At 36.6% G+C, this 18,912-nt stretch overlaps 1 protein-coding gene across 1 annotated transcript in view; it reads left to right on the plus strand.

Moving 5' to 3' along the window:
* Nucleotides 1-3,466: 3,466 nt before the first annotated feature.
* LOC106497361 (contactin-4) overlaps nucleotides 3,467-18,912 on the plus strand; it is a 344,686-nt gene continuing 329,240 nt past the window's right edge. The window contains exons 1-2 of the mRNA XM_013958278.2: nucleotides 3,467-3,585; nucleotides 6,244-6,281. The gene's annotated coding sequence lies outside the window, so the exon portion shown is untranslated. The remainder of the gene's footprint in view (nucleotides 3,586-6,243; nucleotides 6,282-18,912) is intronic.

Raw genomic sequence — 18,912 nt, forward strand, 5'->3', positions numbered from 1 at the left:
TTCTTTGATGCATTTTTACCTCTAAATACTACCTACATTAGCAGAAGTCGGGATGGGTCATGGTCTGAAAGATTGCAGGGGGAAGTGTTATTCCTTGTGGCACTTCTTGCCTAGGAGAATATAATTTTAACATCAACCTAATATTTCTGCAGGGAAGTATACATTTCATGCACAGCTAACTCCTTTGTAATGTCTGTAGGATATGCTAAATGTCAAATACTCCATTTTTAATCTTCTGTAATGTACACCTTTTCTTCATGCCAAATGTCTGTGTGTTCTTGGAGGTGTTTTATTTTGGTAGGATCTTCATTTTATTGGACCTTTTGTTTTTGTTGAATGTTTGTTTATGGCTAGCCAACTGGCTGTTTTTGATCCAACATCTGATAGTGCAACTGCCCTATCAGATTACTTTAAAGAAAAATCTAATCTAATGGAATGGGTGTGTGTGAAAACATGACTCCATGCTTTTATTGGCTATAGTAAGAGGAACTGGAACAAAGGTGGTTGGAGGAAAAATCTGAGTGTATACTTCTAAGGTAAAATGAAAATACCTTTTTATCATCTCTGATTTTAGTATATGTGGATTTTTTAAGAAGTTCTTAGTTAACATGGTGAAATAAAAAGCAAATCAAGAACCCAGATAAATACGCAGCACTCTCTCTGATGTTTGAGGATTTCAGGAGACTTTGGTTATCCTGTGTGTGTAGTGTGGGTTTTTTTTCTGTGTGTTTTTTTCGATTAAATTCATCTTTAAGGAAGATTTCTAAAGGCCTAAGGGCATGTTGTGCATTCAGATCCCTTTGAATTTGTGTTGTTTTTGACCTTTTAGTTTAACTGTATACAGCAGTAAGGTTAAAATCATGGACTCATGACTCTTGCAAGAATTTGTTTAAAGTTTCTTTAGCTTATGCACCTCTGCTTTTTACAGACAGGTTCACAGATCCTTGGTAGAATCTGGTCCTGATTTTCTGTGCTCATGTTGGGTTTTCTATGACTGAGAAGTGGTGCTGTTACAATAGGATTCATGTCAATGATTATGGATTGCTATTTAATGCCTAGTGAATTTATCCTGAATTTATCTTTCACCCTAGAAAGGAAGGAAGAGAATATTATTTCAAAGGCATCTTGAGGTCACAAATCTCTTAAGAAACATCAGTTTATAAAGATACATGTGGATTCACAGAAATGAAGCTAATTCCCAAAGGTATATTTTCTGACTCTAGTGAAGTACTTAACAATGAAGGCAGAACATTGACATTGTTACAGCCTGCAACGAAGAAAAAAAAAATCCTTCAGAGAAGCCTTTAAGTTTTCGTAAGATCAATTTGAGAAACATCTTTTAAAAAAAAGATGGAGATGTAGACTTGGATCACACTATACTGAGTTGACTTATGTTAAATTGAAAATTTAAGGAAAACAATGGAAAAATAAAACTAGAATTTGTGTAAGAGCAGAGAACTTAAAACAAGGAAGAATGTAATATGTGGGAATTAATTTAAAAAGGTAAGAAGATAGATTCACAGAAGGTGGAATATCTCAAGTTTGGTGTTTAAAAAAAAAAAAATCCCTCCAATCCAAGTCCACAGCATTTTTCAAGTGCCATTTTGGCATTTTTGAAATGAAAAAATGCTTAACATTGAGTTTTAAACATGCTTGTTCCTTTATTCCTGATTAAACTTGTTTGCTTAATTTCAAATGCTAAAATTTTTTTGGTCTCCAAAATACTTCTATATTTTGCAGTTTTATTCAAATTTACTCTTGAAATGCACCTTCCTTTTAAAAACCTTGCTGTTGTGAAGGCTTATATTCTGCTTTGGCACTCTACCACATATGTGCATGCATGTTCAGTGGTACTTCAGAGAGAGTCTATTGTAGAGAAGATCTGAATTTTCAAAGTAGAAATTGAAGGCTTTTTCTTTTTTGTTTTCAGTAACAAGAGATGGATTCTTAAGTGTCTAAAAGCATGTAGCAGCACTGATATTAGGACACTTCTTAACTTGTATAAATTGTTCTCTTAAGCTTTCTATGACTGAAGTGATAACTTGAACAGTTACAGTAAATAGAGTAATATTTCTGATTGGTATGAAACCCTCCATTTCTTGATGCCTGCTTACCATAGCTCTGAATGTCAAATATTTGTCTGTTGTGCTCGCTTCAGTGGGACTCCATCTGGTTCTGGCTTCCTTGAAGCCTGTTTTCTCTGTGAATGCTCTTCTCAGAGCTATATTATTGGATCCCACATGCTCCCCATCAAGTCATTGTGCTTGGACTGGAAGAAAACTTTCATCCAGCAAATTTGGATGAAAACTAGTGCTATGCAAAATCAAAGATAAGCTGCTAAAGCCAGTGCATAGCACTCTCTTTCAGCTTCAGCATAATTCAAGTGCAGACTGAAAAATGTCACAGCCAGTCCTTACTAAAAGCTTTTAATTGCCTATCAGTGGTACATATTTGTTAAATGTACCCATAATATCTGTAGACTAGCAGTAATGTAATTCCTTAGTACAAAAACTCACTCAGCAAAACTGATAAGTGGATGTAGTTTAGAAGCCTTTTGTATTCTCAGTGGCTTCAACAGCAACTTTTTTTTTAAGACTTCAATAGAAGCAGGAGTGGTACCCTTGTTGGTAGGGAATTCTTCATTACAAGAAATAATACAACCTGTAACTTAACCTGAGTTAGGAAATAGATGACCTATATTTATTTTTAGGCCAAAATGTCAGGCTTTTTTTGTGCCTCTTCTAACTGGGCTGTATTGATAGTTGTGATAGTTGGTGCAAAAAGCATCGTGCATTTTTTTTCAGTACTTCTGCATTACTGTGCTCATCCAATTCTGATTTCATAAACACATTTCAGCATCTGCCACAATGTAGCCAGCTACTGAGTGTGTGAACCTATATGATAAAAATGCATATTGTTTTCTGTTGTATTTCTACTTTCCAGAATTTGCTTAGCAAGTAACTTGGATTATCTAATTGTTGCATTGGAAATTCTTGGGGAATGAGCATGCCTCAGCCATTTGAGTTTAGGGTTGTTGGTTAGTCTGTTTAACAGTTACACTGAGGTAACGATGATGGAGGGAAAAGCCGGGGCTTTGGGTGGCTTTGACAGACCAAGAGCATCTGCGCATTGGGTAAAAAATGGGGATTCACCGAGAGACTTCAGAAGGCTGAAAAAGTTTTTCAGACTGCAGTCAAATCCTCACAGTTGAAAAAATGAGGTTCAAATTGCCACAGATAGCAGTCGTGAACTCTGGGATACCGTGTGCTGTATGCAGCAGGCAATGGGCTGGGAAATGGTGTAGTGCTGCTGAGAGCCTGCTGAGAAGGAGACTTCAGTGAAGTAGAAGAAAGCTGTGAATCACATGGTGGAAAAATCCTATGGAGTGTCTGGCCAGTTTACTGCTTTTTATCTTGTAGTACTTTGAAAATACCAAACTAAAAATAATCAAAGACAGCCTCTCTTTCTTTACAAAGTTAGCATGCATAAGAATGAATTTAGTGACTTAAATATCAGTGTAACTGACTTTCCATATGCATTCTTTCAGGTACTGGAAATTTGACTGAAGGCTACATATGCACTGGGGTATGTAATGATTCCTTAATACTAATTTTGATTTGTCCATTGATACTCATTTTTTTACTACAGTCTTAAATCATTCCACTAACTATCTGGATATTCTTTGCATTAACTGCTTGACTTAGACTAAAGAATCTACCCCTTTAGTTTCTCAATACATTGGCAGTGGGTTTTGTTTACCTTTTTAACTGAAAGTGTGTCAGTCTGCATTTTTAAGTTCTTTAATATATATTGCATTTTAAGTAATTGTGTTTCGGAAGATTAATCAAAAACATGGAACCCACAGCAGCTTGCTTTCAGAAAATTTTTTTTTGTAAATAGACCATTGTTTTAAAACAACATATGTGTGAATGAACCTTTTACAGAATGCTGTAGAAGTATATTGTTAGTGTATTCTGACTTGCCTCTTTTTTTTGTGGTTTTCAAATTCGGTGTTCAGTTAATCATTGAAGGATCGACTCTTACTTTGATAATTCAAGTGTAAACTGTGGTGCTTCTGAAACTTGATCATTTTTATAGCATCTAAGTTTGAAAGTCTGAAAGAGTCAATATTTTTAGTTGACAGGCATGTTTTGTCCTGTATAACCCAAAATTCTGGGTTTTCTGGTACAGCATCCAGTATTGTACATAAACTTAAGTGTAAAAAAGTTTGCTCTTCAGAGTGTGCTGCCCTGGTATAGTCTAGAGTAGAAGGATGTGCTTTTCTTGCTGCAGTTTGCTTTAAATCCCTATTGCATTGTCTTTGACCTGTTCGGTAACTGTAGTTCACCAAGCTTGACTGATGTAGCCAATCTCCACAGATAAAATTGGTACCAAAAAAGAATATACTTCAGAATATGAATTATATTCTGATTTCTTGAAAGGATCTGAAAGAACCTGTACAAAACCTCTTCAGAGCTTACAATGAAATATGTTAAAATAAGTGTGAAAATGAATGAATCTCTTAAAACAGCTTCCCTTGTGTCTGTCGTCTTAGTCTTAGACATCATTGCTGTATCTCTTCTGAGAGGTTGTAGACAGCTTGTCATCAAAATATTTAATTTCTTAATTGTTCTTTTTCCTGGAGTAATTCAAAAGTTTCTCCTCAGTTATGGGTGTTTAAAATGCTAACTGAATTACTGCTCTAGATTAAGGAAACTATTCTTATTCAACTTGGACCTTCTTAAACTTGAAAAGCTATCTCTGAGGTTTTCAAAGACTGTATGATAAATTTTGCGATATATCACTTTCTAGTGGTATGAAGGGAAAAGCTTATTTCTTAATATAAAAGATAACTTTGAATAATGGACTCATCATCCCTTTGGACAGGACTCCCAAGCTAGCCTCTAAGCCCCTTCTCAGGTGACTTGTCAGTTTCCCACTGGTAAAAAGTGATACTGATACCTATTTCATTTGGAAATGTTTTCAATCTGCTGATGAAAAGTACTTCTGAAGAGTTAGGCAGCCTCAGTTAATTGTGCCTGAATAAGAACTTCAGGATTAGAATCTAGGGATATTATTTCTAGGTTGCAGACTTTGTGGTGCTTGTGTTCTGCATTCAAAATCCTTATGTGTCAGTTTGATAGTAGATGTGAGAGACTGTAGACAGGTATATGCATAGTATTACTGGCTTGTGAACACTGATAGAACAATAGACAGAAGCATGGAAATTGTTTTCTGTTTACAGAACAGTTTGCTGTTTTGTTAACACTATCATTAATAAGAATGTAATCAGAATGTGTTAAATACCTCAGTTCTCTGATACAAACCTGTGTGGCATTTGCAGTGAAGTGGTATTAAAAAATTAAGTGTGAATAAGTACTTCAAGAATGCAAGCACTTGAAAATTAGGTGGTGCAATGTGTAATATTTAGATTACAGTAGTGTGAACCAGAATTCTGTTTTCTCTGTGTGGCTTATGGGAAAAGGTCAGAATAGCAAACTGATCAAAACCACATGCAGGTAAAGAAGTCTGAGTTGTAATGACTAGAGAGCTTGTATAAACTTTCTCTCTAACATCTGCCCCTTGCTGATCTGATGTTTGGCTAGTAGCCTACCTCTGTGTGCTTATTCACCTAGAAATAGGCATCTGTCCTTTGAGAGAACTGAGCAAATCGCATTCCTTAGGAAAGCGTGGAGTCGTGCATGTTACTGTGCTTGACTCAAGTACCTTTACAGGGACTGTGCTAATTCAGGTTTTATGTTTCTCAGCTTTAAGGGAGGGGTGGATTTTCAAATCCTTGTTTTTAAGGAAAGTGCAGTAGTTGCTGAGTTGTAAGCAAGGCAAAGAGGAAACCGCTTACTCCTCCTGGACTTGCTCCAGTAAGTCCATGGTTCTCTTGTACTGGGAAGTCCAGCGCAGGACCCAGCACTCCAGCAAGACTGTGGACAATGCTGGTCCTGCTGAAAAGCACAACTGGGGAATCTTTCTCTGAGGGAAGATATGGAGCTCTGTGCAGCTCCAGCATTAAATGGGATGGTCTGAGAGCCTGAAGCTTGCTTGTTTGAGGATTTAAATTTCACCAAAGCCTGCTGGTTAGTCTCACATAAGCATATATATGTTTTTAATTTTAATTAAAGTTTAATACAAACACTCTTGGGCTCCTTTGTGCATTTCCTTAGTTAAATATGACATTTTATAGATCTTTTGGTGTGATAGTAGAGAGTTTTGTTTCTGGCCCATTAGGTAAACAATACCTGGATTTGGTTTCCTGAAGTGACTCAGTAAGTACAGATTTGAAACAAAATATTTGTGCATTTTAATGGTATAATTATAAAATGTTACTTTATTACCTGTCAAGGTAATTAAAACAGCTACAGGCTAAACAGTCATCTTAGAAAGCTTGTAGCATCTGTGCTTTACATTCAGTGATCAGACATTACAGTGCAATTTTAATTAGAAATGTTACCAGCAGACATACTGTACAGTTGTGTTTGAGAAAGTGTCATTTTCTGCATGGGAATACTGAATCTGTTGGACAATAGCTCTAGGAAAGAAAATTATAATGGATATGTTTTCTGCTTTATAGTCTGTAGAGCAATTAATTACAACATGATTTGAAACTGTAGGGTTTTTCTTCCATTGGCATTCAATATCAAAGTGGTAGTTTCCTGTTCACTTTGCGTATGGATGTCTTGTAGATATTGACTACTTGAATCTAAAGAACTGCTGTTCACTCCAGCTGGCAAACTTCACTAGGAAATGCTATTGGTCAGTGTGTGTATAAGTGGAGTACTTCAGGCAGGTCTACTATATTTCATTTTTAGATTGCTCCTTCAAAGACACATGAGTTGCCAGTGTCCTCTAGGGTTCTCTCTGCTTCTCAAGATCCACTGAAAATAACTCTCCTTTTTAGGACTCCTTATTGCCAGGATCTATTTGCCACCATGTCCTCTTCCCTCTACTTCTCCCAAGTCTTGCAATATCCTGTTATCTTTTATCTTCTAGTTTCCTTTGCTCCTGGTCTCTTTCCTTTCTCTTTGTGCCTTCTGCTCCTCTCTGCCAGCCCTTTCCTTACATACTTTCTTCTTTTATGTTGGATTTCTGATGCCACCAATGCTTTCCTTTATGTGGAAAGCCTAAACAATTGGGACTGAATCAGTTATTCTGAAGTAATTTCAAAAACTAAATTAGCAAAATTGCTATTTTATGGTGGGTTTAGTGGTATGTGTCTTTTGGAAGACAGGCAGCTTCTGCTTTCCTTGAAGTTGTACCTCAGAGGTGGTTCACTAATTTTACAGCAGAATGAAATGACAGCTTTTTGATACATATTATTTAGATCATGCTTAGCTATTGCAGGGTAGCAATTAATTTGAGTAATCTTCCTTTTTCCTTATGCAAAAACAATATTTATGATGGAGTACTCGTGGTTTGACTTTTGTTCATGAGAACATGATGAATACAAAAGTATCAATCAGATATTTGAACAAAATTTATTATGAAGATATGTTAAAAGGCATGGGCACCTGTCCAGATAAGTCCCTTGCAAGCAGGTTTTGGAAGACTACCTAATTATTAGATGTTTAACTCAATTTGGTGAGAATTTTCTTTGCAGTTGCATAAAACTTCAAGTATAACTGTGTTCCAGAATGTCTGAACTGTAGTTATATATTGTCTGCGTTCCCTGTATGTGTATATGGGGTTGAAAACGCCACTGAAGAATATCTAGTAAGTCAGCAATGTCATTATGTTCATGAAGTCTGATACAAAGATTATTTTTATATTAAAGCAAATCTACTCTTCTGCACTTGGTTGATGTTGTAAAGACATTATCATGGTCTTACAAGAAGATTAAGATGTCATAAATGTATTCTGACAATAGTCCTATTACTGTTGCTTGTGATTGGTTTATGATGGCAATTCTAAACCTTGTGTTTTTGTGTGCAAATTGCTATTTTCCAACCTTTTCAAGGTTCCTAACTTTAGATTATGGTGTACTGTTTGATTTCATGTTGCATGAGTCTTCTGATTAAGGGGGGAGTAACTCTGATGATAAAACATCACTAGAAGTGATGCTATAGATGAGCTTGTAATAATTTATCACGCTACATGATGGATGGCATATTTTGGACACTAGCGAGACATGTTTCAAGGATTATTTTTTCTAAGACAAACAGCTAATGGCTGCTGGGTGATCATGGCAAAAGGGAATGAATATGCTATTTTTGGTGTTCATTACTATAGTAAACAGTCCCTAAACCAAGCAATAAGTTTTAATGTATTCCCCCCCCCCCCAAAAAAAAAAAAAAGAAAGAAAGGGGGCAAGTCCTGGCAGCTACTTTTGCCTATTTTGTTTTGAGTATCGAGCTCTGGCTAAATCTAATTCCAACACTTTAAAAAAAAAGGGGGGGGGATTTTTTTAATTTTAAAGTTCATCATGTTCATATGGCAAGCATTTATCAGTCTAAGTTCTCCCAGCTTTAAGTGCTGCATTTTTAACTAATGTACTTATTGCATGCCAATTTATCAAATCTGTTCAGTGACTAACTGAACTTTCTGCACCCTTCTAGGTGAATAACAAAAACAGTCAGTTGGCAGTTTTGTTGAGGGAGCCCCCTGTAAATACCATAATAAATATGTATTTTTCTGATATTGGGAAGAACATTTCACAGATGGCTTATAGGCAGGTGTCACTGCCTGTTCTCTTCTGAGCTTTTATGCTTCCTCTTTTGTGTATTCTTTCTCTCTTCTTTAATTTCTGCAATACTGTAGCCAGGTCAAGTTTAAAAGTATTGAGGAAAAGTGTATTGCAAGGATGCTTCCTGAACTCCTAAAAGGCTGAAAGATGAAGTCTTCTAGCGGATGTAAAAGTGGTCGAGTCCAAAAGCAAAAGGAGTATGTCCGAGATAAACTACTTCTATTTAATAAAAAAGGGAGAGAGCCTTAAACAATGAAGATATGGGTAGCTGCTGTCAAAAGCACTACTTAAAAGGAATGAGAAACTGTCTTATGGAGGGATTACTGTATTGAAAAATAAACTGCTGAATCACCGGAAGCAAGCAAGTAATACAGTGTAGAGGCTTTGCAAAAAATAAAATGTCTGCTGTAATTTGATTAAAATCACAGTAGGGTTTGTTTGAGATTGTACATCCATCATCCTGTAGCTTGTGATGGTTGATGCCTCAAGGGATATGTAAGTGAATTTAGTGCTCCTGGAAAATGCTGGAATGACAGTTCTGGACAACGTGATTCTCTGTTTACCCATGGACATGTGCGTTTTTCCCTGACACACCTATTCAGCTTGGACTGTGAATTTGACATTTTTCTAGTGGATTGTTAATGTGAATCAAGTATCACATCTTATCCTACAAACTGGAAGAGGAACACTGTATGCTTTCCTGCAGTTAAACAATCAGTTGTTAATAACAGTCTTGAATAGCTGAATTCAATAAGACAGATTTATGGTATTTAATATTTTAGAGGTATTGTAGATACAGGCTAAACTTCTAAAATCATAGGCAACATTTTACCCCTCTTAAAATTCCCTTTTAGGATTTAGATTAGAATGGTCTCTTGCTTTGCTAGAACACATGGGTTTAACAGACAGCACACAGTTCCTTGTAGTCTATGCCAGTTTGAGGTATTTGAAAGGGCATATGTGCTTCATTGGAATTGAAGAACTGTAAATTCACTCTCTATTTTTATCTTGATAAGTAAACTTCAGACCTTCCATGTCTCTCTACTCAGTGTTTCGTAGTTAACCAGGGCAAAAAGCATTATTAATCTACAAAGCCCTTTTCAGAGAATTTCTTCAGCTCAAGCAGCTTGATCAGAATCCAGCATCAAAATGAACATGAAAGAGCTTTTTCAGGTGAGAGAGATAGGGCTTTTGCATGGTTGTATTCAGACTATTGTGATGCTGTAAAGTTAAAAGCAGAATCTCTTCTTTGGTTGATGCAATGGCTGTTGTAATTATAATACCGAAAGTTACTCTGACTTTAATATGAGGGAAAGAGCAGTTGGAGGCAATCTACTTGAAGGTAAGAAGCACAAAGAAATGAAAGGATAAGAAGGTAAGCCACAGCTTTACCATGACAGCTATAGTGATTCTTCCTTCCCAAAATTATAACACACTGACAACACATACATATGCAATAAGCATTAAGTAAGGTTGTAGAAAGGATACTTGATCTTTCTTTTTAACCCAGCTTTCTATATGTTGTGGGGTAGGACTGAAAAGAAGGCTTGGAATAAAGAAAGAAGCAGCAAGCTCCAGGTTGTATGCAGAGGAGGAGAAAGGGGGAATTGAAGGGAAAATGGATATGCCAGTGGATGAACAGGTTATGAATAGGGATGTACAGTGATTGTTTCTGCATGTTATGCGGTCTGTCTTGCAAATATGAGTAGATTCTCTCATTTTGTCATGCTGAGTTTGTAATTCTGTGAGTAGCTGTCTTGTATTAGTGTTCTTGTGTGTTATTTAGTATGAGTAAGCAAGAGGTATTAATTGTTTAAATGGTTTTATTTTTGATTGGTTTCTTCAGCTTCTTATGCAGCTGGTTGGTGATCTGACTGAAGAGATATTCATGCAAGCAAGCATTTAAAAGAAATTGATTTCTTCCAACAAATTTTCAGTAAAAGCAAATATCTTTTGGAAGCTTTCTTTATCTGCTGTCATCTTGTTTGGTAGGCTGTTAATGATGGCTGTCTTCCAGGGCACTGCTGTACAACAGGAGGATGGCAGGACTTCTGGGACGCTTGGCCTGAGTGCCCAGAGTCCTGTTTGTACAGCAGGGTGTCTGGGAGACCTAGTTTGGTCTGCAGGTCTCCTCAGGCTTCCTACCACTGGTTAAGTCTTAAGCCTCCAGGATTTTGGAGTCTCAAAGCATGAGTTTCTTTCTAGACTTCACTTTAATTATTTCAAGATATGCTTGTGATGTTTGAGAGGCTGAGTGGCAAGGCAACTTGAACATCCTCAGCTCATGTAATCAATGACATCCATGGCATAAATCAGACCTGGACTCAAACATGCACAAAAGGAACCCTGTCCTCAAGTGAAGAGAGGAAATTAGGCTTGTGAGGAGAATATACTCTTTTGTTAGGTTAAATCACATCGCTTTTACTAGGTTTTCAGTAAGCAAAAGAAAAGATAAATATTTCTTGTTACAGGTGGGACAACAGGAATGGCAAATGGTTTTCTGACCAGCTGCTAAACTGTTTTCAAATCTCAGTTGTTTGAAACACCTTGACTATGCCTGTAGCAATTTGCAATAGCATCAGTTAACATTTAGGAAATTCATTCCAGTATACCAGAATATTAAACATTTACTTTAGGAATGCAAATGAAGTATACCATCTTTGCATTTCACATGCCCCTTAACACAAATATTCATAAGGCAAAAAATGTTCAAGTCAGCAAATAGAGGTGTCACTGCTGAAATTATAAAGTATGAAATGATTGGAACCAGGTTTTGATATTGTACCAGTGTATGCAAGTTCTTCGCTCAAATTCTGAGTGTTAGACCATTGTAAGACTGAAACAAGTGATATCTCTACCTGACTAGAACTCAGAAATTCCAAAATAATCCAATGTTTGGATGAAGTATCAGAGCCCATCTAGCCCTCATAGTTCTTTGTAGCACACTTTTATTCTTTTCCCTCTTTTTAAAAAATTTGATTCCCCATAAATGGAGTAAACTAAGAAATATATGATGAACTAAGGTGCTTTTAGTATTCCATAATCAATTAATTCATCTTTGATTGAAATGCTCAGTGTAGAATTTATTAGAACTTAATTTTGTTACCTTCTTATTCTGTTATCCTTTTACAAAATATACTAAATATGATATTTCGGGAAAAGATGTTACAGCATGACTTACTGTATCTGTGAAATCACGCATGTTTGCCTGGTCTGTTCCCTTTGGCAAATTGTTGTATTGCTTCAAATGACAAATCTGCCAACTGAAAGAATGAGAAGCATTCCTTAGGGTGAATTTTAAAGTCTGTTTTGAATTTTTTTTTTTAATTCTTAGTTTCTTTCATCCAAGAGCACAGCTGAAGTTAGTGTCTTTACTGAGAAGGAAAATAAGATGTGATCATTTGTTTTGCTTAATTCAGAGGTTTTTTCACCTGATCATTGATATATTGTATTTGTATCATCTTAGAAAACATCTTTGCTCTGTCTCCTCATTTTGAAACACATCCTTTGCAATAATTTCTCATAATGCTGTTTTTTTAAAAGACAAACTTCTTGTATAAAACATTGCATGCTTTGTTGTGGTCCCTGTTACAATGCTGTTACTTTGGCACTTAAACTGAGTGGTGGCTGACACCATGATAGTCCCCACTGTCCTCTATATGCCATGTGGTATAAAGAAAGGATTGGAGTATGACTTTTTTCCTCTAGTACGTAGTTACGTCCAGTTGTCTTGTTTCCGTCACTTTTCGTCTTCGCTCCCTTGCCACTTTTAAAGTTATTGCTACAGTCTCATACTCTCCATTTTCTTTTCACATAAAATAATTCCTTTCCATTAAGACTTTCTTACTGTTAGGTCTTTGTTTTCCTATTTACTTCTGACTCGTTACCAGTTACAAGCATGCAAAGATGTATACTAGTTGTCACTTAGTGTACTTATTTCAATAGCTTAACTCTCTGATATTATTTTCTTAAATGGAATCATACAGCAAGTAAACTGTATTTCAAAATTCCCATTATCTTCAGTACTATATCATCAGCTTTGTGGTGCCCTACTTCAGAGCAGTTCAAAGATCTTCTTACTTCCTCATTTTTTCCCCTCATTCTTCATTCCTCAAGAATTATCACAATTTTACTACGCCTTATTCTTTGATATGTGAGATACCTTCAGCAGAAGAAACTTTTCATGCTGAACAGAAGTATCCTAATTTTGTTTTTTGTTTTGATTTTGCCAGTCTGTTATTCTAGAATTAAAACACATCTTCAGAGGCGGCTGATTTGGGGTACCTCTTTTTTCCCCCACCTATATAATGTCACTGTAGCCCTCTTGCCTTTTTTCTAGATGACTTTTTCAAAATGTATACAGTATTGTAAGTCTAATATACTGGCTGTGCATTAAGTTGTCATTTCAATGCAAACTTTAGCCATCACCACTGACAATCTCATTACCTTATTAATTCCTCTTTTTGATAGTGCTACAGAATATATTACAGTTACTGATGATAAACTTTTCCACCTTTAATGTTCAAGTATCCTAAACTGCTTGCTTGTCCTTTGGGTCGGCTTGTGCTCGTTCTAACTCCAGTACAAACTTGCCCCAGGATAGTGGAACTGCTTCAGCCTTGCACTGATGCCTATGAAAGCCTATCCTTGTTTCTTCTTTAGCTATTTTTTGCTTATCGTCAGCTCCTGTTGTACTTTGTCTACTATTTTATAGCCAACTGCATTATTGCTTATCAATTTGTAATGGGGATTATATTGATTAATTCTTTTTAAACTAGAATGATAATGAAAGGGAATGACTGCTCCACTGAGATGTCTAAGAAGCAGAGTATGAGTATCAGTATGAGTCCCACACTGATATTTAGCAGTATTTTTTTTTCTTCAGCATCTGTTAGACTTCCATGTGGTGCCCTAATTACAGGTTCTGTTCAGTTAATCTACCACATACTCTGGGGCTGGATGTAGTAATACGCAGTCCCTGAAGCCTCAGCTGTTCCTGCAGGGAGAGGATCCTGGATTATGCATGTGATGTTGTGCATCAAACCAGAAGGACTTGTGGTTATGGCATATGTAGCATGGATGGGTGTTACCTTATTAACATTTGTCTGTGGGTTTTCACTGTAGACTCCATTGCATTAATATGAGCTTCATATTTCTAAGCAGGTGTAAGTGTTTTTTATAAAGGCCTCTGGCCATATTTGTCTTTTGTCAAAGAAATGCAGGCTCTGGCTTGCTCTTTCAGCTGCTGAGAGAGCCTGCAACAGCTAGAAGTCATTATGTAGCATTACAAATTACTTCAAACAGGAGATGTGCTAGGTCTCTTCAGTGAACTATTCAGATCTGGAAGTTGCTTCAATTTTCAGACAGAACTGTAGATCTGGAGTAAATCCAAGTAACCCCCATTTTATACTGTCTTTTTATTATTGTCAGAACTCATTACATAAATCTGCCTGATGGTACATGTGTAATGCATGCCAAATAACTTTTATATTTTTGCATGGTGAATCTCCCAAAGAGATGCTGTCATCTTCATTGGATTTTCATTTCTTTATCTTTAGTGTTTTCTGCAACTTACTGTAACTCACAAATCACATTTTCTTTGCTTGTTATGCAAGTCTATCTCTGTTCAGTAACATGCAATTTTTACACTCTTGTAGGCTGTTGGGTTTGCTTTTTGCCTCTTTTCTTCATATACTGTTTACTATCTGCATTTTTATAGATACCATTCAAGCATTTTTATAACCCTTTACACTGTACTTTCAAGTCAGTTAATTGTAGAAAATTCACTTTCTGTAGTGATACACAAAGTGGTTGCATTATGTTTGTTCTGATCCTACAGCCCACAGCATAAAACCCACCAATTTCCAGGTGATTTTCATTATCCTTCCTAAACCACTTTCATGTAATTCTGAATTCCAATGCTATCTCTATACTAATGCTCTTTATGCTGTGGTATATATTTAACTAATGATGTATCACCATACCAGCTTGGATTTTCTTGTATTAATTTTGTAAACAAATAAAGTTCCTCTTAAGAGGGGGAAAGGAGAAGAAACAGTGCCAAAAGAGTTTAAGATGTCGCTAGTTTTCATGCAAGAAAAAGATCAGACTGGCCTAGGACCAAATTAATTAAATGTTCCATTTATTGAAAGATGTCAGTTAGGAGCAGATAATACTCTCCATGTGAACTGTTTTCCTGGTAAAGAATAATGTCTGTGTGATCAAGTGGCTTCTGAATGTTACAGAAATGTCAAACTACTAGAAGAGTTAGGATTGAACCTTTGCTGGTGAATGTTATCTCTTGGCAGGTTTTTCAGCTCTAACTTTTTCCATTAAGAGGAGCAGCATCAGTAGAGCGCTTTGGGATTATAGGACCCGAAAGGACCAAAGCATCATGGAATCAAAGAGAAACTTGAAGTAGTTATTCTTGTTAGTGGATTTCAGTGCCAGGTCCTAAAGGAGCAAGCAAATGGTCACTTTTAGTGAATAATAGTGGACAGAGTACCTTGTACAGCTATATTTAATGAGCTGGTAATTGTGACATACAATAAAGAGAAGAGTAAACCTTCTGGGATTAAATTTGAGAAAAGTTCAGAAAAGGGCTTGGTAAAAGTAATGGGATAAAGTGCCAAGAAAATTTTTCCTTACTGAAGGGAGGAGGGGAGGGAGTGTGGTATGCTTTCCTATTTATTATTTTTCTGTGGTAACTTGAATATCGTTTTGATTCTTGAAACCATATATCTGAAGCCAGTTAACTGAAATATGTATTCATATGCTGCAGAAGTACAATTTCACATACTGTAGATTAGGTAACCTTAACCATTTACTGATGTAATACTGCCCTCTGCTTAAGAAATGCCAAACTTCATTGCATAGTTGTACACTTAAATAAAACATACACAAGCAAAAAGTAAAGTCTTTAGACAAATGCATTTTTCTCCAGTATTTCAGATCTTTAGATCTGGAAGGCTAGATCTTTGGTATTTGTGGAATGCAAAGTTCAGTCAGATGAGTGCTGACTCAATCAACTATGTCATAACTAGTTCTGTTGCGGTAGGATTTTTGCGGCTATAAAAATATGAAGCTTTTCTGCTCCAGAATGTTCATGTAATACAATTTTTAGTCTGTTAAAAGAATCTTGACCAAGAGGTCATTAGGCAAAAGAATGAAGTTAATTTATATATACATGAATATAAAAATGAGTCATCTTGATTAATCTTCTTAAAATAAATTCCAAAAGGCTGAAATTATTTGTTTCTCATTTGATGTGACCTAGTGCACTTCTTGATTCTGCTATTGTATGTTAGTGCTGTTTTTGCTCTTAACCACTGTAAGCGTATTCCATATAGGATGGAAATAACCAATGGAAGCATCTTGAATTACATTTTCAGAGAGAATGTAAAGTTGTCCTCCACTCCACTTGCTCTTTCTCCTTTTTCTGGACCCAGCTTGTGGTCAGCTTCATAAACAGCAACAACAAAAAATTGACTGCGATCTTATAAGTTATCTACATAGCATTATTTTTCTTATAAGTGTTTTTGTTTCAGTTTTAACTGAGCAAACTTGAGTCCTCTTCCAATACTCTGGCCCAGGTTTCAGCCAACATGAACGTTACATGCCCTGTAATGCTGTTTGCACCAGGGGAAGCCTACTTCCACAAGGGCAAAAAAATCCATTTAACTCTTACTGTCTTTGGCTTTTAATTATAAGTTTGTAATGATGATGCTTCTGATCTTGTTTACCAACAATTGTGTATATTCTTATTTAAACCCATAAGGAATTAAAGAACATGAGTCACCAAACTGACTTGTCGTGTAGTCCCAGTAAAAAGAAGTTGAGGAGACCAGCTGGGCTCTGTTACAACTCACAGCAGTAGTAGGCCCAGAATTGTAGTTTCTGGAATAATAGCACTTTAACTTAAAAAGGAGTGCCATGCATTGATATAATAGCAATAGGTTTAGTATGAAAGACTTGGTCAGCAGCCTGGTGGGTAGTGCTGTATCATATCACTTCTTCCCTAACCTTGATAGAGCCTGGTGAGCTCAGTCGTGTTTCAGTCTTAAAGTATTAAGCCATGTGGGCTGGAAGAGAAGAAAATAGTAACAAGAGTATCATCAACGTACTGAGTGCCTTACAGCTGTCGGCTTCTTACTAAGGTGTAATCCAATGCTTGTTGAAGTGACCAGGCATCATTTGATGCAGGAGGGGAGTGTAAGCTTCCACGTAGCCCTCCCCAATGTGGTTCTGCCTGCTTTGGTACTGTGGGGTCTTGCTAGGACCAATCTGTGCCATTTTGTAGTATCCAGACATATAATGTATTCAGCCAATGTAAATCCATGTCACTCGATTAGTTGCACTCAAATGATGTTGATCTGTCCAAACTGATCATATGTCCCATATTCTGTCAGTAGTAAAGTGACAGACTTAAAACTCTGCATATTATAAATATTGGATGTGATATGTTCTGCTTTATTAAGTTTGGCATTCTGTTACAGAAGAACTAATTGGGTCCATAGTGAGTGCATAAGTTAGGGTTTTCTTACACAGTACCGCTAACTTACGCACTTCAAGTTTTGCAAATGTTCTAGACCTCTCTAGAAGAGATGGCATGCAGTTTTGGTAACTTAACGAAAAAAGGCAAAATGCCTTAAGATATAGATGTATATGGAGATTCTTCCTGAAACATATGCATGCAAATGTGCAATAGCTAGAATATTGTGCAGTATGAAGTGTGTATAAACCTTCTTGTTGTTTTTCATTTATCAGACCTGACCAGATAATTCACAGCTTGTAATTATTGGACTAATTTAGTGTAATTTGCTTATAGCAGAATGTTTGATAATTAATACCTCTTATCTTCCTTTTTCAAAATGAATCGGTGAACATCTATCTCAGTAGTGATGCACAGAAAGGCAATGAGACATGAAAAGGTATGGACAAGTGTGAGGTCATAATTTTTTTTTAATACTAGTAATTGGGGAAACACTCCCTGAATTATGTAGCAGGGTTTTATCATCACTGAAGTTAGCTGAGTGTCCAGTGGTCCTAGGACCCCTAAACATGAGAAAGGATGGATGGTCACTGACTCATTTCTGCTACAACCCAGCATAGGAGACCCAGTCCTTACTTTCACGAGTAAGACAAAGCAGAGAAGTGACAAAGGGAATATTTTTCCCTAAAAAGCATAGGAACATAACATAGTGGGGAACATGCTGTGCATTCTGCAGTGTGAATTTGGAAGTCTGCCTAAGTAGTTTCTGGTTACAGGCACTGTTTACACAGGACCCTTCCTGATTTCCCTGCATATAGAAATGCACCAAAGATGCATCAAACAATGTATCAAAAATTGATCTCTAATACTCTAAGTTAGTGCATTACTTTTAAGCACTGTGGACTGACAGGTGTGTCCAGCAGAGAGCAATGTGAAAGTTCCTATTTTCTAGATCTCTGATCATTTAGGAAATGTGGAAAGCCTTGGAGTTCAGTTTTCAGGAGCAAAAGGTACGCAAGTTAGAGGGGGCATGATTTGCACCAAGATAGATTCAGATTAGATGTGAGAAAAACCTTAGCAAGAGGAATAGTATTGGAACTGACTGGCATATGGATGTTCCATCTTTGGATGGAGCACAGGGTGGACAAACATTGTGAGGAATACCTTCGTTACAGGCAACTGATGATTTAAGGTCCTTTAAAGTCCTACCTTCTTAAGGCCCCAGCCATATCTACTTCATGTGATTTGTGATGATGAGGATGGAAATAAAACTGAAAAATACTGTGAACTAGATCACGTCTTGAAGAAAAGGCAGCAGACTTTGCAGAAATCAGCTAAGTGCTTACAGCTTGATTGAACTTCAGTCAGAAATGCTTTGAAGTACAGAAACGATATCCTAGAATTTGAGTGTACTAGAGTAAGTGGAACACTGTCCATGAATGTTTCGACTGTAGGATAGTGCCTTTCTAATTTCTACTTAAGTGATATAAAAGATTCCTTTTTTATTTTTTCCTGGAATGGTGTCTGTCATCTTTAAAGCAGGCTACAACCTCTTCCTGGGAGATAATTTCTAATTTCAGCTCCGTGTTCTGCTTTATATGCATTAAGACATTATGTAAAATACAGAAATGTAGCCAGACTGGAAACCCAGGCTTTTCAGTTGTTGGGGGAATTTTCTGACCACTTGGCCACTGTGATAGTAGCATTATAGCCTGGTGGATAGTGT

Source organism: Apteryx mantelli, chromosome 12, assembly GCF_036417845.1.
Source record: "Apteryx mantelli isolate bAptMan1 chromosome 12, bAptMan1.hap1, whole genome shotgun sequence".
NCBI classification, from domain to species: Eukaryota; Metazoa; Chordata; class Aves; order Apterygiformes; family Apterygidae; genus Apteryx; species Apteryx mantelli.